Consider the following 22,978-nt stretch of genomic DNA (forward strand, 5'->3'; position numbering starts at 1 on the left):
GCGGTTGTTGTCAGCTTTTATTAATGCCTGGGTTAATTACGCCGCTGGGGTCAGGAGACAGAGCACCTGTGGGGGAGAAGGCCCCTCTGACAGCTTTGTGCATCCTGCGTGCGTGCGTGCACACACGCACAAACACACAAACACATACATAGCAGTTCCCCGCAACTCTGACAATTCCAACATGTAAACCGCTCTCTAATCTCAGTCAGGCCAAACTCAGGCCCAACAATGGAAGAAGAGCCCATCCACTCAGTGACTTGTTGCCAGGCAAATGTTCCCATGGGTTTACGCCGCAGGGGTCAGAAAACTTTTTCAGCAGAGGGCCGGTCCCTCAGACCTTGTGGGGGGCCGGACTATATTTTGGAAAAAGAATGAATTCCTACGCCCCACAAATAACGCAGAGATGCATTTTAAATAAAAGGACACATTCTACTCATGTAAAAACACGCTGATTCCTGGACCGTCTGCAGGCTGGATTTAGAAGGTGATTGGGCCGGATCCGGCCCCTGGGCCTTAGTTTGCCTACTCATGGTTTACTGTGTGAGCCACGTTCCTCCCCTGAGGTTGCTCCGGCTATCTGGTATCCAGAGACATACTGACCAATTCTCCCTTTCAGAGGAAATTGAGCCCAGACGCCATAGTCACATCTTGTGGCAGTGAGTTCCATCAGTTCATTTTGTGTTGTGTGGATAAATGTTGTTGTTTGTTTGTTTTGGTCTCTCCTGAATTGACTGCCAGTTCTAACGATAAGAAGGAGGAAGAAAAAAGGTTCTCTCTCTGCCCGCTTTCTCCTCACAGGGCAGAATTTTATAACCCCATTATTATATCCCACATGCCACACACAGACACGTGACAGGATTTTTTTGGAAGGGTGGGTCCTCCTCTTCCTCAGCTTCTGTGGTTTCTCCCTATGTTCCACAGCTTTCCTCTCCTCTCCTCTTGTTCTGTACTATTCCAGTTCCAGCCCATAAAAGATATATGAATTCTGGCACCTCCATGTCTAGAACTCCCACTGGTAGTCATGGACAATCTCATAGTTTGATCCCAATATAATGTACTCTTTTGAACGCAGCTCTGTAATTGAAATGTGTGGCACAAAGTCGCTTTTCTTCTTGTTGTTGTTGTTAGACAATTATAATATTATATAATACCATTGTTGTTATCACCTTATAGCATTTTTGAGTTTTAAAACTGGCCCGACCTCACAGGTTTGTTGTAATGAACAGTGAAATAATGTAAGTGAAACGTATGCTGCGTAGACACCATACATCTGAAGCACATTCTTCCCCTCCCAAGAATTCTGAGAACTTTAGTTTACCCTTCATGGAGCTATAATTCCCAGCACCCTTAATAAGCTACAGTTCCTAGAAGTCTTTGGAGGAATCCATGTGCTTCAAATGTGCTACAAATGTATGGTGTGTATGCAGAGTATGCTTCACTTACATTATTTCAGTATTTGTTACAACAAACTTGTAAGGTAGGCCAGTACTATCACTAAACTGGAGGTGTTTAGGGGGAAAGTGGGGGATGCTGGTTGTCATAAGATAATACAGTGAATTCATGGCAGAGGTGAAGTTTGAGTAAATTACACTGGAGAAATATTGGCCTTGCACTGAAAAATATGAAGAATGGAAATGTGCTGTACTGGATTTTAAAGCTGCAGCTAGACTGTCAAAACATATTTAGTTTTCCCTCCCTTTATATCATTGGACTTTTTATTGATTCCATTTAGGCGCAACGAGTGAATATTGTTACCTCACAATAATAGCAATGCTTAAAGGTAAAGGTAAAGGTACCCCTGCCTGTACGGGCCAGTCTTGACAGACTCTAGGGTTGTGCGCTCATCTCACTCTATAGGCCGGGAGCCAGCGCTGTCCGCAGACACTTCCGGGTCACGTGGCCAGCGTGACAAGCTGCATCTGGCGAGCCAGCGCAGCACATGGAACGCCGTTTACCTTCCCGCTGGTAAGCGGTCCCTATTTATCTACTTGCACCCAAAGGTGCTTTCGAACTGCTAGGTTGGCAGGTGCTGGGACCGAACGACGGGAGCGCACCCTGCCACGGGGATTCGAACCGCCGACCTTTCGATCGGCAAGTCCTAGGCACTGAGGCTTTAACCCACAGCGCCACCCGCGTCCCACAATAGCAATGCTTAGATTTGTGCAAATAAGTCATGACAACATTTCGATTCTAAAGTTTTATGTTGCTGCATAGACTGTTTCGGGCTGGAGCCATGTTCCAGCCTGTAATTCCTGCTTCTGAAGGGGAAGTCTCCCTTATGTATCTTTTTTCCCAACTCCGAAAATCTGTTTCACAAGTCAACATGTGGAGATTCTCAGGCAGTTGTGTGAAAGCCCTTGCTGTGTGTGTGAGTTTGTGTGTATCTCACAAAACACCGGCATTAAGAAAAGGATTGACCAGGTCATCTTCCATTGCCTCCTAAAAGCAGACACAGGGAACCATGGTTAGAAGAAAACCAACAACTGTTTGTAGGGACATGGGAGATTGCTTTCTAAAACCAGACACAGGGAACCATGGTTAGAAGAAAGCCAACAGCTGTGTGTAGGGACATGGGAGATTGCTTTATAAAAGCAGACACAGGGAACCATGGTTAGAAGAAAATAAACAGCTGTGTGTAGAGACATGGGAGATTGCTTTATAAAAGCAGGCACAGGGAACCATGGTTAGAAGAAAATCAGCAGCTGTGTGTAGGGACATGGGAGATTGCTTTATAAAAGCAGACACAGGGAACCATGGTTAGAAGAAAACCAGCAGCTGTGTGTAGGGACATGGGAGATTGCTTTATAAAAGCAGGCACAGGGAACCATGGTTAGAAGAAAATCAGCAGCTGTGTGTAGGGACATGGGAGATTGCTTTATAAAAGCAGACACAAGGAACCATGGTTAGAAGAAACCAACAGCTGTGTGTAGGGACATGGGAGATTGCTTTATAAAAGCAGGCACAGGGAACCATGGTTAGAAGAAAATCAACAGCTGTGTGTAGGGACATGGAAGATTGTTTTATAAAAGCAGACACAGGGAACCATGGTTAGAAGAAAGCCAACAGCTGTGTGTAGGGACATGGGAGATTGCTTTATAAAAGCAGACACAGGGAACCATGGTTAGAAGAAAACCAACAGCTGTGTGTAGGGACATGGGAGATTGCTTTATAAAAGCAGACACAGGGAACCATGGTTAGAAGAAAACCAACAGCTGTGTGTAGGCTTTACAACAGTTTCCGACTATTGGTCCATCTAACTACTGTTGACACCGATTGGCAGTGGCTTTCAACGGTTTCTGACAAGATAAGTTTCCCCAGCCTTACCTAGAACTGCTAGGGCTTGAACCTGGGATCAAAGCATGTGCTCAACCACTGAGCTACAGCCCACCATCGCCTCATATTCCCATCTACCTAAAACAGGCTGGAATGACGAAAGGGGACTGGGGTGTGGTCACCCTGACAATGTGAACTAATGATCATTAGTCAGGGCACATTCAACACACTTAGGCCTTAGTAGGGGTGACCCAGGTAGATCTCTCAAGAGCTGACTTCTCCTGCATGAAGCTACCTGGATATTAAGTCCTTGGAGGCCATTCTCTGATTTCCCCACCTTTCAGAAGTTAAGCTGGTGGAGACTGGGTTGCCTCTGTTGTGCTGCCTCTTCTCTGGCTGCTCTCAGTGCCCTCACACCACACCTAAGGGGGCACATTTCCTTTTACCAATTACATAAACCTGGGATACGAACCCTTTTCAGCCCAGGGACCACATTCCCTCCCACACAAGCTTCCCAGGGGCCATATGTCAGTGGTGGGTGGGGCCAAAGTGGGCGGAGCAAGGGCTGCACATTTGACCTTTGTGCACTGGACAAGTTTCTACCATCCCTTTCTGTCCTTCAGACAAGCAAAAGGCACTACCAGAGTTTGCGCCCCAGCCAGGCAAAAATACTCAAGGTGCGAGGCAAGGCTAGTGAGTGGTGTGGCTGAGGGAGAGGGGGGATAGCCTGTAAAGATGTCAAGGGCCAGAAAGAGAGGTCTGGAGGGCCACAGAGGTGGTTTTAGGGTAGTGTGACCAGTGCGGTTGCGCCGGGCACCGTGCTATGGAACAATGCTGTGGAGCGGAGCTCCAAATTTCAGTGTTGCATAGGGCACTGCTGAAATTTGAGAGCCTAAGAAGAAGAAGAGTGTGGATTTGATATCCCGCTTTATCACTACCCGAAGGAGTCTCAAAGCGGCTAACATTCTCCTTTCCCTTCCTCCCCCACAACAAACACTCTGTGAGGTGAGTGAGGCTGAGAGACTTCAGAGAAGTGTGACTGGCCCAAGGTCACCCAGCAGCTGCATGTGGAGGAGCGGGGAATCAAACCCGGTTCACCAGATTACAAGTCCACCGCTCTTAACCACTACACCACACTGGCTCTCCTAAGGTCTACCACTGAGGGCTGCATGTGGCCCCGGGCCCTGAGCTCCTCCACCACAAAATTAGGAGGACAGTGGGACAGGTAGTAACACCAGCAAGGAGGAACGGCCAGGTCAGGCGCTTTCTGGGGTGTTGGCCGGGGTAGGTGCCCACCAGCACTGACCCCTGATTCTTGTCTGGCACTCTCCCTTAGCATGGAGTCAGATACCTTTTCTGCTCCTGATGAAGACATTTCCAGCCGAAACCTTTCTGGCCCTTTGTATTTTGTTCTGTGTCGTTTTCCTTTTGTTCTGCTGATCTTTGTCGCCACGCCGCAGCCCTTGCTGTAATAATAACCGCAGCAGGAGTTTGCCCGATGTTAAAGAGCATTTGGCCACCCTGCCCCTTGCTGGGGCTTATTTCATGTGTGTGGCAGATTGTACCATAGAAGTTGCTTCCTTGCCGTAAAGAAAGGGAAACAAGCGGCTACATTTCAGGTTGCAGGAAAGTTCCGAATATTGTTTTGAACGGTCATCCGGTTGGTGTTGCGGAAGATTTCAGACATAAAGGAAGACAGGAGAGAATGAAAATGGAGGAAGGCTGCATACGTGATGAATTGTTTATCTGTCAGAGGCATAGATGGCCTTGGAATAGGGTTCAGCACGAAGTCCACCCTGACAATTTTTAACATAGCCTTGATTATATAGTTGTAGGGGTGTGTGTGTGCGCGCAGTGAAGAGCGCTCCAGAGTTCTGTAGGAGCTAAAACGTGAAATTATTGATCTACCAACAACAGCCTGCAACTTGCCGCTGTAATCAGCCTCCTTAACAGACAATTGGAAGGTAGCCTACATAACATCAATTTTTAACAGCGTAGCAAGGGCAAAGCTAGAAAATTACAAGCCTGTCAACTTAATGCCTTTCCCTGGGTAAGCTAGAATTATAGATAAACAAGCCTTGCTGATGAAGGATCAGCATGGCTTTTGGAAAAAGAAGGCCAGCCTCACCAACCTTTTAGCATTTGCTGCAAATGTCAGTATGGATGTAGGGAGCAGTGATCAAGGAGACAAGATGAACCTTGGTTTTCTTCACAATTGTTTGTGATGAGGTCCCTCCCCCAAATGCTCATGAGCGAACTCAATGGTCATAGGACAAGAGCCAGACATTTGTGTATGCTTGTTATTTGTTATCCTGTTGTTGTTTTTCATTTGGGAGCCCAAAGTGACTTGGAAAGTAATTTAGAACAAGCACCCGCCAACGAACCATAATAAAAGAAGGCAATAAAATTGACAGCGGCAGTAAAATGAATACAATCACAGCAGCAGGAAGGTTCTAGAGGCAACAAAATGTTGAGTAAAAATCAGTGCAAGTAACTGTAAAGCTAGTCATATTGAGGCAAATGTCTCTGTCTCTGTCTCTCTCTCTCTCTCTCTCTCTCTCTCTCTCTCTCTCTCTGTGTGTGTGTGTGTGTGTGTGTGGTGGGAGAGTGAAATATACTCAGAGTCTAGAGTGGATTACATGCACTTTATTCAGCTCATAGTGGTGAGGCGGAATGAAAGTTTCCCCAAAGTATCTGCTTTATATACATTATGTACACAATGGGCTGCACGTGATTGGCTAATTCCGGAATTCTCCTGTAGGCCAATCAGGTTGTGGATTCACTTCCATCTGGAGCCGGATTGGGTGGCTCCTGCAGGCCAATCATACTGCTGCATTGTTCTAGGACCAATCAGACTGCTGCATTCTGAATCCTATTGTACTGGGACCAATCAGACTGCTGCATTTTGCATCCTATTGTTCTAGGACCAATCAGACTGCTGCATTCTGAATCCTATTGTTCTAGGACCAATCAGACTGCTGCATTTTGGATCCTATTCAACTCAGTGCATAACAGAGGGGGGGGGAGAGAGACTTGGCAGTGACTGACCATGACCCTCAGTAAACATGAACAGGGCAAATTCCATGCTTAGGAAAGAACCTGGGATAGCTCAGTTGAGACGCTTAATCTCATGGTTGTGAGTTCAAGCCCCATGTTGGACAAAATATTCCTGGACCAGATGACCCATTTGGATCCTTCCAACTCTACAATTCTACAATATTATAACTGTGAAGGTAAGGGATGCGGGTGGCGCTGTGGGTTAAACCACAGAGCCTAGGACTTGCTGATCAGAAGGTCGGCAGTTTGAATCCCCACGACAGGGTGAGCTCCCGTTGCTTGGTCCCTGCTCCTGCCAACCTAGCAGTTTGAAAGCACGTCAAAGTGCAAGTAGATAAATAGGTACTGCTCCGGCAGGAAGGTAAACGGCATTTCCGTGCGCTGCTCTGGTTCGCCATGCTGGCCACATGACCCGGAAGCTGTATGCTGGCTCCCTTGGCCAATAAAGCGAGATGAGCACCGCAACCCCAGAGTTGGCCACGACTAGACCTAATGGTCAGGGGTCCCTTTACCTTTACCTATAACTGTGAAGGCAGCTACCCGTATTGCGGCGCATTTTACATAAATCCATTATGAGTTTGCATTTGGAAAGATCTGTACCATTCCGGTCAGCCCTCTCTCAATAAAAGAAAAGAAAATGATTTGTTGTTGTTGTTGTTGTTGTTGTTGTTGTTGTTGTTTACCTGCCCTTCAGCCTAAGCTCCCAGGACAGATTACAATGTTAACATATACAGAGCTGGAAAAGATGCAGAATAGCACGATCAAAATGACCAAGGGGCTACAGACTCTTCCCTGCAAATGTCTACAGCTTTTTGGTTTAGACAATAAAATATGGCTGGGGGTGGAGGAGGGCGTGATACGATGGGAAACGATAAAATAGTGGGAGAGGTGGATGGTCGGATTTTCCTCTCCCTCTTTCGTAACTGCCTGAGACCTTGGGGAACCGTTGCTGCAGCTCAAAGGAGACGCACTCGGCTCCATGAATCAGTAGCCTGACTCACTCGAAGGCAGCTTCACGGGGGTCAGATCATTCGGTTACCTTTTTAAACTTGCTCCAGTAACGCTTTCGCACACCCAAGGAAGCTGTGAGGAGAATAATAAGAGGATGAACGCTGCTTTGCTCCTTCAGTAAAAAGAAAAGAAAAAAGAACCCAAAAAAGGTGTAGTGTCGTGTTTCCTAGCATGGGAAACAGGTTTTCTTTTAAGGCAGGGGAGTCCTTCAAAGGCCCTTGGCCAGCCAGCATGGTCAATAGTCAAGGAGGAGGATGGGAACTGTGGCCCACCAACATCTAGAGCAGCGGTTCTCAACCTGTGGGTCCCCAGATGTTGTTGGACTACAACTCCCAACCTCCCTGAGCTCTGGCCTTGCTAGCTAGGGGTGATGGGAGTTGTAGTTCAACAACATCTGGGGAACCACAGGCTGAGAAAGGCTGATCTAGAGGATCCCACTGGTCTCTGCGTCATTGCTTCAAGGCGATGCTGGTGCTCCCGTTGAGCGTCAAAATCAGGCAATGGCGCCAGACCGGGATGAGCTATCCCAGAATGCAATGGTGTGGTTTTCTGCCAGTGCTGTTGTGGAACCCCAGAACTGCTTTTCACAGCAGGAGCAAAGGGCACCGCCCACCTGCCAGAGTGGTATTTGACAGAGCAGTAAGCTTGGGGTGAGTTGAAGGACAGCTCTGGCATGGGGCACCATCCTTTGGTGAGCAGGCTAGGCTCAGCGAGTGAAGAGCTCAAAGTCATCTTGAAGGGGCATATTACAATATAATTGTTCTATTATTATCCCAAAAGGGGAGGTTTCTACACCAACCAGAAGGACATGCTTCAATGTTACATTGCAAATGGGGCCTCTTGGAATGTCTAGCCTGGGCAGATAGAGATAAGGAACAAGGATTTATTGTAATACCAGGATGAGGGAGGTTGAAGGAAGGAGGGAGAGAAGACCAAGACCTTACATGGTAATAGGAACTTATTATAAGTTTCGATTTCCCAGAAATCAGGTGGTTTACAAGAAATCAGGTGACTTACAAGAGATCAGGTGGTATTCTATTCTGCAAATCTATATAGAGGGGATGCACCCTGACTGAGTGTGCAGGTTGCGTACTGATCGCCCTGTACCTTTGTTTTACACATGCACTTCAAATAAAAATCCTGTTAATAACCTGCAAGGACGTTTTGCCACTTTGTGTGAATCTGTGCTTCAGGGACCCAATAGCAGATATGTGTGGTCCTTCAGTCTGTTGAACTTCATGGCTGATCAGGGCTGGGAAGCCAGGTCTCCCGGGCCCAGAGGCAGCTTGCGAGGTGGGGCAGTGGCACTATTCCTGGCAGGTTGGTGGCTGTCACTTGCAAGGGAGGGAGGCTGGCACAGTGCAAATGCCCCAACAGCCTCAACCGGCGTGTTTGCACCAGGCTGCCTCACTCCTCCCCTCTCCCTCCTGGAAGGCAACAGTGACCTTTGCCAATTCACAATTCCATGACTGTCAGCTGACCCGAACTGTTCTTTGCAGGGCATTTTGCTGTGTCCTGCTGTTTTTTGTGTGCCTATGTACGTATTTATATATATATCGCCATATCTATCTTTCTGCGTACATATCTATATCGTCTATAACCTTCACTGTACTCGTTTCGGTGCCCTCTAAAATCATTTTTGTTCAGGCAAGCTTACCCAGACAGGCAGAAATTGCCATGCATTTTAATCTGTTTCCCGCTTGGTTGGTTGAATTTAATTATATTTTGAATTTTTTAAAATATCTGTTTTTAATGTCCTTTTTGCCAATTTAATGTTCTTGTTGTTGTTGTTGCTGCTGCTGCTGCTGTTAATGTTGTTGTTGTTGTTTATAAACCGCTTAGGAGTTCGCTTACAATCAACAAGCAGATAAGAAATATTCAGTGGAAGTCTGCTAAATACAACCAATCAAAACAGTGTAAAATAACAAAAGCACAAAATGCCCATCAATTACATTGGGCGCATGTTTGATATGCCGGCTAGTCCTGAGGCACAGAAACAGAAAAATCAAGCCACCCTTGTCTCTCACCTAGAGTGCGCGTACACCCCTTCTGTGACTGGGTGGCGTTGGCTTCATGCGCACCATACATTTAAAGCACATCGCTTCCCCTCAAGGAATCATGGGAACTGTAGTTTATCCCTCCCAGAGCTATGATTCCCAGCAAACTACAGTTCCCAGGATTCTTTTGAGGAAGTCCCGTGCTTTGCATGTCCACCATCTAAGAAAGAAAGTACAGTGGTACCTTGGGTTACATACGCTTCAGGTTACATACGCTTCAGGTTACACACTCCGCTAACCCAGAAATAGTACCTCGGGTTAAGAACTTTGCTTCAGGATGAGAACAGAAATCATGCTCCGGCGGCGCGGCAGCAGCAGGAGGCCCCATTAGCTAAAGTGGTGCTTCAGGTTAAGAACAGTTTCAGGTTAAGTACGGACCTCCGGAACGAATTAAGTACTTAACCTGAGGTACCACTGTAAATATAATACGGAAATAAATAATATTTAACATTTTTGCACTTTTACAGTAACAGACTTTTCTGGGTGGGAGGTGTTTCTGAGGCTCTCGCCTCATATTTTGAAGTTGCCAGGACCAATCCTTGGAATCTCCAGCTTCATAAACACACACACATATTCACATTCTCAGGCAGCACGGCTTTAAAAGGCCACCCTCTGCCCTACCAGCCTTGAGAGCTGTCTGTCACAGCTAAGACAGGACTGGACTAGCTGGATCAATGGTGTCAACCCATAGTGAGCAGCTTTGTGTGTGTACATGTGTTTTGTGTTCAGAAGGGAATCCCTGCTAGCTTCAATGAAAAGGAACGCTTGCCTCTCGTTATTCATTTCCTAAACCGAGGATTTATATCCCCACCACCATCCTTTCGCTGTAGAAACTGTGCTCAGGGCGGCTTGCAACACTTTACGAGTTCCAACAGGAATGATAAAATTAGCGACACAGTGCAACGAATGAAAATAAAAGCTCGCAGAGGTTAAATCTCTCCAGAATCACAAGGGGACAAAGCAATATCATCTGCTCTGTCTCGGTAATTGTCAGGTAAGAATGTCGTAAGCAGAGGTGCCGTTTATTTTTGATACGCGAGAACACACCACTGGTCATCTCGCTTACCAGGAGCAAGGGCAACAGAATGAGTCTTGCATGAGTGCCAAGAGATTTCCTCCAGCTTACTGGGGTGTCACTTTCAGATGAACTTCAATGGAGAGCACTAATGTGGTGCAGTGCACAGGTCTCCAACTGCTGGGTTGGGACCCAGGACTGGGTCATGACCTGATCCAAGGTGGGTTGTTGCACTTCCACCATGTAGACAAACAGTAAAAGATTAAGACATGGGTCCCCAAATGCATGCTTGGGTTGAAAGTGGATCCTTGGCTTGAAAAGGCTGAAGATACCTGATGTAGTGGATATAGGAGAACTGTACAGTGGTACCTTGGGTTACATACGCTTCAGCTTACGGACTCCGCTAACCCAGAAATATTACCTCAGGTTAAGAACTTGGCTTCAGGATGAGAAGAGAAATTGTGCTCCGGCGGCACGGCGGCAGCAGGAGGCCCCATTAGCTAAAGTGGTGCTTCAGGTTAAGAACAGTTTCAGGTTAAGAACAGACCTCCAGAACGAATTAAGTACTTAACCCGAGGTACCACTGTATTCAGATTCCCATTTGGCCTCAAAGCCGATTAGTTGACTTTGGACCAATTGCAAGCTCTCAGCATAACCTACCGTACTTCACAGTGTTGTGAGAGTAAAGTACTCACCCAGCTACACTGTCTTGAGCTACTTTCAAGAAGGACACTATATACATTTATCAAGAAAAGAAATTAAATATTGGAAGCAGTGGTGTGTGGTCAGTGGACATGGGGGGCCAGGCTAGTCCCCTAAATCAGGCACGGCCAACAGGTAGATCGTGATCACTGGACATCTGTGGTAGATCACTAGTAGATCACTGGCTCCCTCCCCCCTCCCCAAGAAGCTCAACAACTTTGCCTCCCTTAAAAAAAGCGGGCTTTCCTTTCTTCCTCTCTAAAAAAAGCCCAACAACTTTGACCAAAAAGATCACTGCCAGTTTTTAACTCTGTGAATAGATCGCAGCCTCTTGGGAGTTGGCCACCCCTGCTCTAAATGTTCCCCTGGCACCTCCTTCCCAAAGCCCAGGAAGCTCCTGCCCAGCTTAGAGAGGGAGGCACGCTGCGCATGCATGCGAAGTCAGGATGTCATGACCTCACATGTGCAATGTCCCCCCACCCCACAATCTCCCCTTGCAAGCTGGTGCCTCTGACCCTAACTCAGGGGTCAGCAAGGTTTACCTTGCCTGGGCTGGTTCATTCCAGTGAAAATCCCTCCATGAGCTGGATTGCGTGCGTGCCTGAGCGTGTCTGCGCAGACATGATTTCCGGTGTCTGCGCATGCACAGACACAATTTCCAGCACCGCGGAAGCGAGCCCCCATCCCACGCTGGTTTAGCGCTGGGTGTAGGGACTCAACTCCAGAGAAGCGGACACGGAGCAATGGATCCAAACTACAAGAAAGAAGATTCCACCTAAACATTAGGAAGAACTTCCTGACAGCAAGAGCTGTTTGACAGTGGAATTTGCTGCCAAGGAGTGTGGTGGAGTCTCCTTCTTTGGAGGTCTTTAAGCAGAGGCTTGACAACCATATGTCAGGAGTGCTCTGATGGTGTTTCCTGCTTGGCAGGGGGTTGGACTCGATGGCCCTTGTGGTCTCTTCCAACTCTATGATTCTATGATTCTATGATTCATGGACTGATTAAACAATCCCTGTGGGCCGCTTGTGGCCCATGGGCCTTAGGTTGCTGACCCCTGCCCTAACTGTTCCCCTACGAAAAATCCCCCCCCCCCAGGTGTTAGGAGTAATGTACTGATGGATTTTCATGAGGATCAAAAAGTGAACAAATCGCAAAATGCTGCAGAAATGTAGAGGGAAGAGTTTAAGACTAGAAGAACGAGAAAAGGAGAGACAGCGAAATCGGTAGATCCATCCATCCCTAATTACCACAGAGCCACACAGCTTGTGCTCAAAGACATCAACTGCAGCAAGTTTGCTAGAATATTGCAGCCAGAATTCCTCCCCCTCGCCTAGCCCTATTGACCTGCAGGCAGGGATGGCATTGGGTAACCCCACACCATATATTGAGAACAAATTGTTTGTGGGGGAAGAGCGCGAGGCATTACATTATCCGAAGGAGGTCTTGAATGAGGAAGATCTTCCCGCGCTCTATTCACAATTGGCTCGGACTCATCCGCCTGAGTCAAGCCATCAATGGCTGCACATGTAATTGCAGAATGCACTGACTAATGTTTGCAGACAGTGCCTTGTGCACTCTGAAATGCCTTTGGGCGCCGGGGATTATTATTATTATTATTAAACAGAAGGACATAAGAAGAGCATGGCTGGATTAGGCCAATGGCATCCTGTTCTCACAATGGCCACCCAGTTGCCTGTGAGAAGTGTGCAAGCAGGAGCTGAGCACAGCAACACTATGCGCACCTGTGATTCTCAGAAGAACAGAGCTATTCTGGCCAGCAGCCATTGATGCTCATAGGATCAGGCTGCCCAAGTGATTTTGTTGAGGGAGCGTTGCATCCCTTTGAGACAATGACACCCAAAATGAGTGGAGGCTAGTTGGTGGTTGCAATGTGTGGCTCTCAAATGAATACCTCTTTAAATCATATGGTATGGGAATGTTGTAAAATTGTAGTCTCTTCCCCCCCCCCCAATTCCTCCCCCCTCTCATACGGCCACATGGTGTTCAAGCAGATCTGTGTTTTTTCGGTTGTTGCTATAAATACAAATAGTTTTTAATGAATTCCTCTTCAGTCAGTGCCACACAGCAAGAGACAAGTACTACTAGACCTAGTTCTCCTTGAAACAGAGCGAGAAATGGTCCTCTTTATGTATAATTAGCAGCTTCAAAGAAGGCAGATTTTATGAAGTGAGACAAAAAAAAACAAAAAAGGTATTTCCTAGGTTGTGTGTGTGTGCCTAGACTGAGAGAGATATTCTACCTCCATCGTATGAGCATTCAGAATCCGGTTCATTCTTTGGTTCATAATCTGCATATCCATTACAATGGCTGCATGCTATTTTCTCTGAAAGCCGAATATTTGTTTGTTATTGTAACATATACGAACTTCCTTTTATGAGGTGGAATTTGCAGTGCAGTCCTATGCACGTCTGCCCAGAAGTTACTATTTCCAGATGTGTAGCTGTGTAAGACTTTTGCAGGAAAAAAACAATGGAGAGTTCTGTGACACCTTAATAGCACCACACAGGTTTGTGCTATAATAAATACATTCGTTGGTCCTCAACATGCCACAGGGCTCTTGTTTTAACTCAGAAGTAAGTTCCTCTGAGCTCAACAGGACTTCCTCTCAGCAGTCACGAAATTAAAAGACGCCTGCATCTTGGGAGAAAAGCAATGACAAACCTAGAAAGCATCTTAAAAAGCAGAGACATCACCTTGCTGACAAAGGTCCGTATAGTTAAAGCTATGGTTTCCCCAGTAGTGATGTATGGAAGTGAGAGCAGGACCATAAAGAAGGCTGATCGCCGAAGAATTGATGCTTTTGAATTCTGGTGCTGGAGGAGACTCTTGAGAGTCCCATGGACTGCAAGAAGATCAAACCTCTCCATTCTTAAGGAAATCAGCCCTGAGTGCTCACTGGAAGGACAGATTATGAAGCTGAGGCTCCAATACTTTGGCCACCTCATGAGAAGAGAAGACTCCCTGGAAAAGACCCTGATGCTGGGAAAGATGGAGGGCACAAGGAGAAGGGGATGACAGAGGACGAGATGGTTGGACAGAGTTCTCAAAGCTACCAGCATGAGTTTGACCAAACCGCGGGAGGCAGTGGAAGACAGGAGTGCCTGGCATGCTCTGGTCCATGGGGTCACAAAGAGTGCGACACAACTAAATGACTAAACAACAACAACAACAAATGTGTCTTTGTGTCTTATTACAGTGGTACCTCAGTTTACATACGCTTCAGGTTACAGACTCCGCTAACCCAGAAATAGTACCTCAGGTTAAGAACTTTGCTTCAGGATGAGAACAGAAATTGTGCTCCGGTGGCGCAGTGGCATCAGGAGGCCCCATTAGCTAAAGTGGTGCTTCAGGTTAAGAACTGTTTCAGGTTAAGAACGGACCTCCGGAACAAATTAAGTACGGTACTTAACCCGAGGTACCACTGTATATTCATATACGGGTGGCGGGTCCTCGACTCACAAGTGGATGCTCTTCTGCCTTCGCCTCGTGTGTGAATGTGTGCTTATTTCTCTGACACTGTGTATGTTTCTCCAGCTCCAGATTAGCCTTTCAGGAACCCGCGATTAGGAGGCTGCAACCCGGGGATTATTTTGTCTGCCTGCTGGTCGCCCACCCCTCTGCCTCTCTCCTGCCTGTCCCTGCTATTGTATGAATAATGAATAGGGGATGTCTGGCTGCCGGGAAGCCTCCGTGGGGGGATGCAGCTCCTGCGGCAATGAACACGGCTTCCCACTTAGTGCTCTCCCGCTTCGCGCCGTGCAGCGGGTTGTGGTTAGACTTCCTGGACCTGCTTCCTCCCTGAGCTGCCATTCAGCGCATAGCAGTTCCTCGCCGGCCTCCTCACTCCTCCACCGCCTCCACCTGCCTGGCCCGGCTTCGCGAAGGCTTCCTATTCTCAGAGGGAGCTTTAAAAGACTTATGTTCAGGGAAGCGGCCGGCCAGGGCCCCAGAGGGGTGCTTGCCTCTGCTTGGGCAGCCAAGTGTGCCGTGTTTGGCCAGTATTCTCCATGCTGGCGTAAGCTGCATAGTTATGAGTCGCTGCGCAGGCTTTGTGGCATGAAGATGAAGATGTGCTGAGGGCAGCACAGCTGCAAAGAGCTGCCAGGGGAGTTGCGCGGCATCAAGACACCCCTGCAGCAATGGCACGAATCACTAGGGCCTTAACAAAAAAATTAAAAGGGTACCACCGGTGTTGTTTATTGCATTTGCATCCTGTTTTTTCTTCTCCAAGTAGCTGAAGATGGCGTGAATTGTTCTCCCTGCCCCTCCTCATTTATTGCTCACAGCAACCCTGTGATGTGGGTTAGGTCATGAGGAATTTGAACCCAGGATTTGAACCCAGGTTTGTCAGGTCAGAGCCCAACACTCTAATAACTGCACAACACTGGCTTTCTGTTGAATATTTTTCAATTCTTCTTCTTCTTCTTCTTCTTCTTCTACTTCTTCTTCTTCTCCTCCTCCTCCTCCTCCTCCTCCTCTTTGCTCTTGTTCCTTTTTAAAATAGATTTTTAAAGATTTTCTTTTATTCCAGGATATTATAACATGGTATTAGGTATCAACTTTTGTATATCTTTTGGTAAGTATCAACAAAAACATATCCTTTTTTATTTTTGGTAAATTCATCACAAATTCTTTAGCATCCTACTTCCAGTAATCTGAGTAACATTGTTTAAGCTACTGACCAATCAGTCCTTTGTACTACAGATAAGTCCAGGATAGCTGGACTGATGCTTCATCAATAGGAGATAATGGTTAGGAAATCATCTTTTGTTTGCTGAAAATCTCTCTGTGTTTTTGCAATAGCTTTCTCCAGACCACCTACTATTAACTGAGCTTGTTTTGGATGTTTGTATGTGATGCCAATAAAAGGTTTGATGATGATGATTAACTGAGCATTCAATTCTGATTCCTAAAGTTCATGTGGAGGTCAAATTATACCAAGTCTTTCTTGAGCATGACTTCTTCTTCTTCTTCTTCTTCTTCTTCTTCTTCTTCTTCTTCTTCTTCTTCTTCTTCTTTTTCTTCTTCGTCTTTGTCTTCTTCTTCTTCTTCGTCTTCGTCTTCCAGCATTCCTTCTGATTTGTTTGTGTGGTGGCAGAACCCTTTAATCCACTTTAATCCAAATGTGCAAACCTAAAGTATGCACTTAAAAGTCACCCTGCAAAATACTGACGATCTGGAGGCACTCCGAAATATTCAGGAGAGCTGAAAGGAAAGTGACTTTCCTCCAGCTGAGGAGATTGGGCAGGTGGAGGGGGGCAGGGATGCTGCAAAATGCTGCAAAACTGTTGCCACACATCAGCGCTGTTTTGAAGTGAATAGGACAATGTTGGGTTTTGGAGTGATAGCTATAGCCCTACATTTGAGGAGCAATTGCTCAGTTTGTGCAACGCTGCAACACATAACGGTAAAGGGACCCCTGGCCATTAGGTCAAGTTGTGGCCGACTCTGGGGTTGCGGCGCTCATCTCGCTTTATTGGCCGAGGGAGCCGGCGTACAGCTTCTGGGTCATGTGGCCAGCATGACTAAGCCGCTTCTGGCGAACCAGAGCAGCGCACGGAAACGCTGTTTACCTTCCCACCTGAGCGGTACCTATTTATCTACTTGCACTTTGACATGCTTTTGAACTGCTAGGTTGGCAGGAGCAGGGACCGAGCAACGGGAGCTCACCCCGTCACAGGGATTCGAAATGCTGACCTTCTGATCGGCAAGTCCTAGGCTCTGTGGTTTAACCCACAGCACCACCCGCGGGGGTTTGTTTTTTTGCTGCAAAACAACAGCTTTGGAGGGGGTTCCAAATGTTGGGGTTCATGGTTAATGTTAAGTACGAACCCCATATTTGATGTATCAATTACTCGGTTTGTGGGGAGCTTCAAAACGCTGGGTTTTTGCTGCAAAACGCTGCAAAACAACTACAAAACTTTGGCACACATTTGGACAGAGAGGTCAATTTTTGAGCTAAGAAGATCCACGCCATACATTTAAAGCAGGTGACTTCTTCCCAAAGAATCATGGGAACTGTAGTTTTGCTAAAGGTGCTGGGAATTTGTAGCTCTGTGAGGGGAAAAGCATCGTTCTCGGAATTCTTTCGGGGAGTGAAGTCAAGTGATTTTTATGTGTGTTGGATGCGTTTTAAGTGTGTGGTGTGACTCTGACCAGAGACAGGGGGAGAGAGTGGAGGCTGCTTGCCTTGGAGTTAGCTGAATCGGAGCGTGTCTGCCCAAGCCCAATCTCTGGGAGATCTTTGGCATTGTTGGAGTGGCTTGTTTGCCTCTGCCCACGGCTCTGCTTGTGTCTTTGTAAACAGAGCAAGCGTTATTGCAATAAGTTCCTGCTGCTCCAGTGCTCCCGGCCTGTGAAGACAACTAACCTAGGTGGAGCTGTGTCCCTGGAAAATCCCCACTGACTGAGAAACTGGCCAGGATGCAGCAATATAATTGCAGGCTCCTTCTTGAACCTGTAGCCTGTAATTATTACCTCCAGGGCCATATTCCAATAGCTCTGAATCTCAGACAATGAGCATCCAAAAGGACACAGACAACCTGCATTTAACAAACCGCGTTTCCAGCACCTGTAAACGTTCTGCAGGTGCCCAGTTTTGGATTTCACAAAAAGGTAAATAAACGCCAGCTTTTTGGATGGGGCCAATGGGCTTGGCCTAGAGCAGGGGTCAGCAAACTTTTTCAGCAGGGGGCCGGTCCACTGTCCCTCAGACCTTGTGGGGGGCCGGACTATTTTTTTTGGGGGGGGGGGGAATGAACAAATTCCTATGCCCCACAAATAACCCAGAGGTGCATTTTAAATAAAAGGGCACATTCTACTCATGTAAAAAAAAAGCTGATTCCCAGACTGTCCGCGGACCAGATTGAGAAGGCGATTGGGCTGGATCCGGCCCCTGGGCCTTAGTTTGCCTACCCATGGCCTAGAGTCAATGAGACGCTCACAGCTTGCAGGCACCGGAACAAAGGTAGAGACATTCCCTTCAGTTCTATGATCAGGGCTGCCCACCCCCATGAGAACCCCAACCACCTTGCCACCTCCACCCCTGGTGAAGAAGCAACATAGTCTCTTCCCAGAAATTGGCACCAATGCTGGCAGCAGAGGTGGTGTGCAGGTGGCATGGTAGTTGTTATGTACTGAAGTTCTCACCCTGGGCCAGCAGGGGGATACTGTAGATAATTATGCAAATGAAGGATCAAAAGTGACGTTCAGTGATTGGATAGTTTGTGTGCAAATGAAGGATCGAAAGTGACGTTCAGTGATTGGATAGTTTTAGAAAGTTGCAACAGTTACATTGTTCTGGAGCTCTATATAAGCAGGCTGACTGAGCTCCTCAGTTCAATTCTGTTCCAGCTTACAAATAAAGAGCTGCTTTGGAAGAATCGCTGTGCCGTCTGATATGTTCGCCCACAACTTAACAGTGGTGCCAGTGGAGGTGGGCAGTACAGCGGAGGTGAGAAGTCTGGTGGCAGAGGTGGCATGGCAGAGTGGCAAAGCCATGTGGCACTTCCCCTTTCGCCTCAAGCGGAGAAAGGACGCCCTGCCTTGTCTATGATTCTAAGCAAGAGTTCCTGAACTGGTGTGCTGCAGTGGTTAGAGCAGGGGTAGGCAACCTAAGGCCCGGGGGCCGGATGCGGCCCAATCGCCTTCTCAATCTGGCCCACAGACGGTCCGGGAATCAGCATGTTTTTACATGAGTAGAATGTGTCCTTTTATTTAAAATGCACCTCTGGGTTATTTGTGGGGCACAGGAATTTGTCCATTTTTCTTTCAAAATATAGTCTGGCCCCACAAGGTCTGAGGGATAGTGGACCGGCCCATGGCTGAAAAAGGTTGCTGACCCCTGGGTTAGAGTGTTAGAGAGTTAGACCAGGACTTGGAAGTCTTTGTTACACACACACACACACACACACACACACACACACACACACATATCATGGAGACCAGGGATAAGGAATTACACTCCATAGTGGTCTTACAATATGGAATGTGCTCCATGTTATGGAAGAAGAGGAAGGGAAGATGTGTATCTGGTGCTTCTCCAAGCCTATTGTAGCATGTTCTTTTGCCATCTTTGTGGTTACCGTATTGGCCCGAATATAAGCCGCACCCAAATATAAGCAGCACCTTTAAAATTGGAGGGGGGAGGAGGGGGAAAAAGTACCCAAATATAAGCCACTCCATTCCTCACTGCTCCTGGCTGCATAAACGTAAGGTCGCAAATCTAAGCCACACTTTTCACGGTCAGAATTTGGGGGGGGGGGGAGTGAGGCTTATATTCAGGCCAATACGGTAATCATCCAGGATGATTGGCTAATATTTCATCTACAGGAGCTGGGCTGGTGTGTCCTGTTTTGCTGACTGAGCCAAAACAGGAAAGTGCTGCTCTGCCACCCCCAGGAGTCTCAAAGAGTGGCAGAGATAGATGGGTGGGTGGATGGATGGATGGACAAACAAACAGATGGCAGGTAGGTAGGTAGGTAGGTAAAGAGTGTTTCTAGATCACTGCAGATGGTGACAGCAGTCACGAAATTAAAAGACGCCTGCTTCTTGGGAGAAAAGCAATGACAAACCTAGACAGCATCTTAAAAAGCAGAGACATCACCTTGCCGACAAAGGTCAGTATAGTTAAAGCTGTGGTTTCCCCAGTAGTGATGTACGGAAGTGAGAGCTGGACCATAAAGAAGGCTGATCGCCGAAGAATTGATGCTTTTGAATTCTGGTGCTGGAGGAGACTCTTGAGAGTCCCATGGACTGCAAGAAGATCAAACCTCTCCATTCTGAAGGAAATCAGCCCTGAGTGCTCACTGGAAGGACAGATCTTGAAGCTGAGGCTCCAATACTTTGGCCACCTCATGAGAAGAGAAGACTCCCTGGAAAAGACCCTGATGTTGGGAAAGATGGAGGGCACAAGGAGAAGGGGACGACAGAGGACGAGATGGTAGGGCAGTGTTCTCGAAGCTACAAACATGAGTCTGACCAAACTGCGGGAGGCAGTGGAAAACAGGAGTGCCTGGCATGCACTGGTCCATGGGGTACGAAGAGTCGGACACGACTAAACAACAACAAAAGTTGATTTGCTGAAATTTGGGGTGAGTCTGGGATAGACTACCCAAATTGCTCTCTGGAGCATGTTCTGTCTTTTTGTTTCACCTTATACTCTGCTTATATACACGCGTAAACAAAGCAGTGAAAAGCCGTAGCATTCTTCCTCACCTGTAAGAAACTTACAGCACTATCATTTACATGTCTGCTTCAGCACTGCAAGCCTTCAAAAGGCCCCTGGTGACCTATTTGTTCCAAAAAAGGCCCTTTTTTGATAAGCATTTTCTGCCGCTGTTAATTGATCTGCCGCTGAATTATTTTATCCGTTTTAATGATACTGCATGGAATGGGATGTTGTTAGTTATGGGTGTTGCTGCCTTGCTGATGTTTTACTGTTTGTGATTCTAAAATCCATGAACGCAGGGGACATTCAGTTACGGTCTGAAGCCGTGTATAGACTCCTCCAGACACAGCTCAGCAATTTGTGACAACAGGGCCTTTGTCTCCATTGCTCGACACGGGATTATTTCCTTGCACAATTAATTAACTTAAAGCGTTTATAAAGTGCTTAATATTTCGAAAGCCTCTCAGTGGGTACAATATTTTTCTTACATATTTTTAAAAAGTCATTTTAAAAACACAGCCTAAAACCAATAAAACAGCAGTATAAAGGTAAAGGTAAAGGTACCCCTGCCCGTACGGGCCAGTCTTGACAGACTCTAGGGTTGTGCACCCATCTCACTTAAGAGGCCGGGGGCCAGCGCTGTCCGGAGACACTTCCGGGTCACGTGGCCAGCGTGACAAAGCTGCATCTGGTGAGCCAGCGCAGCACATGGAAACACCGTTTACCTTCCCGCCAGTAAGCGGTCCCTATTTATCTACTTGCACCCGGGGGTGCTTTCAAACTGCTAGGTTGGCAGGCGCTGGGACCGAGCAACGGGAGCGCACCCCGCCGCGGGGATTCAAGCCCTAGGCGCTGAGGCTTTTACCCACAGCGCCACCCGCGTCCCTAAAACAGCAGTATGAAAGCATACAAAACAGGCATTAGGGTTCTCAGACACATACAGCAGGGTCTGATTTTACGGGTCAAAGGAAGCCTGAAAAAAACATCTTTGTAGGACATCTGAAGCCACTAACAGTTGCTGCTTCATGTATGGCAGGGCAGTTGGAGGAAATGCCTCTTTCCACATCACTGGCTTTTGATATTCTGCAGGGTATGATCTCCCCATTCTTCTTCCACCAGGTCAGCAGATCTATTGCTTTGGCCAGCCAGAAACCTGCTTGTACATTTCCATCCACATCTCTAAAGGACATGGGGAAAATGCCACTGTCCGGCCTTGAGAGCCAGTGTGGCATAGTGGTTAAGAGTGGTGGACTTGTAATCTGGGGAATCGGGTTCGCTTCCCCGCTCCTCCACATGCAGCTGCTGGGTGACCTTGGGCCAGTCACACTTCTCTGAAGCCTCCCAGCCCCACTCACCTCACAGAGTGTTCGTTGTGGGGGAGGAAGGGAAAGGAGAATGTGAGCCGCTTTGAGACTCCTTAGGGTAGTGATAAAGCGGGATATCAAATCCAAACTCTTCTTCTTCTCTTCTTCCACATGCTCTCCGTCTGGGCTCTGCAAAAGGACTTGCTCTCCTTCTTTGCACCCCAAAAAGGCTTGCTGCATTTCAACTCCTCCCATGTTAAAGAGCGACGAAAGGGTGGGTTTTGCTTTTCTTCCAAAGAGCATCTAAAGGGCAGAGGGATCGTTCTAATCCACCATAATGATTATGAAAGTGCCCGAGGTTAATTAATTTTGGATAAAACATTAAAGAGAGGATTATAATAGAATTTTAAAAAACCCAACGCCATCCCATAAATGTGCATTGGAAGCATGCGAGGGTAATCCAGCCTTTAACCCTCATTAACCCAGTTTAACTAAAAGGTGGCACGTGCACATTATGGGAGAATTCATGATCTTGAGAATATGTCTGCCAGCTCTGCTGGTTTTCAGCTGGCGGGTCAGGGTCCACTACTAGGTTGTGGCCTGATGTAAGCTGGGTCACGTGGCGGCAGTATTAACAACATATGGTATAACGGAATTAAAAATAGGTTCCTAAATGCATCTTCGGTAGGTCCCGAATACAAAAACACCGAATGCTATACAGTGGTACATTGGGTTAAGAACTTAAGTCATTCTGGAGATCCATTCTTAACCTGAAACTGTTCTTAACCTGAGGTACCACTTTAGCTAATGGGGCCTCCCACTGCCACCGCGCCATCGCCGCACGATTTCTGTTCTCATCCTGAAGCAAAGTTCTTAACCCGAGGTAATATTTCTGGGTTAGCGGAGTCTGTAACCTGAAGCGTCTGTAACCTGAAGCGTCTGTAACCCGAGGTACCACTGTACTGCTGAAGTCAGCACATTTCATTCAGTGTGCCAGTGTGGTGTAGTGGTTAAGAGTGGTAGACTCGTAATCTGGTGAACCAGGTTTGCGTCTCCGCTCCTCCACATGCAGCTGCTGGGTGACCTTGGGCTAGTCACACTTCTTTGAAGCCTCTTAGCCTCACTCACCTCACAGAGTGTTTGTTGTGGGGGAGGAAGGGAAAGCAGAATGTTAGCTGCTTTGAGACCCCTTCAGGTAGTAATAAAGCAGGATATAAAAAAACTCCTCCTCCTCCTCCTCCTCTTCTTCTTCTAAGCATGGGTAGGCAAACTAAGGCCCGGGGGCCAGATCCAGCCCAATCACCTTCTCAATCTTGCCCGCAGATGGTCTGGGAATCAGCGTGTTTTTACATGAGTAGAATGTGTCCT

At 47.2% G+C, this 22,978-nt stretch overlaps 2 protein-coding genes across 2 annotated transcripts in view; both read left to right on the forward strand.

The window, feature by feature from the left end:
• LOC114592123 (kyphoscoliosis peptidase-like) overlaps positions 1-12,097 on the forward strand; it is a 201,021-nt gene extending 188,924 nt beyond the window's left edge. Inside the window, exon 7 of the transcript XR_013391039.1 lies at positions 11,981-12,097. The gene's annotated coding sequence lies outside the window, so the exon portion shown is untranslated. The remainder of the gene's footprint in view (positions 1-11,980) is intronic.
• GABBR1 (gamma-aminobutyric acid type B receptor subunit 1) overlaps positions 1-22,978 on the forward strand; it is a 167,482-nt gene that overhangs the window by 4,003 nt on the left and 140,501 nt on the right.

This window comes from Podarcis muralis, chromosome 2 (genome assembly GCF_964188315.1).
Source record: "Podarcis muralis chromosome 2, rPodMur119.hap1.1, whole genome shotgun sequence".
Lineage (NCBI taxonomy): Eukaryota > Metazoa > Chordata > Lepidosauria > Squamata > Lacertidae > Podarcis > Podarcis muralis.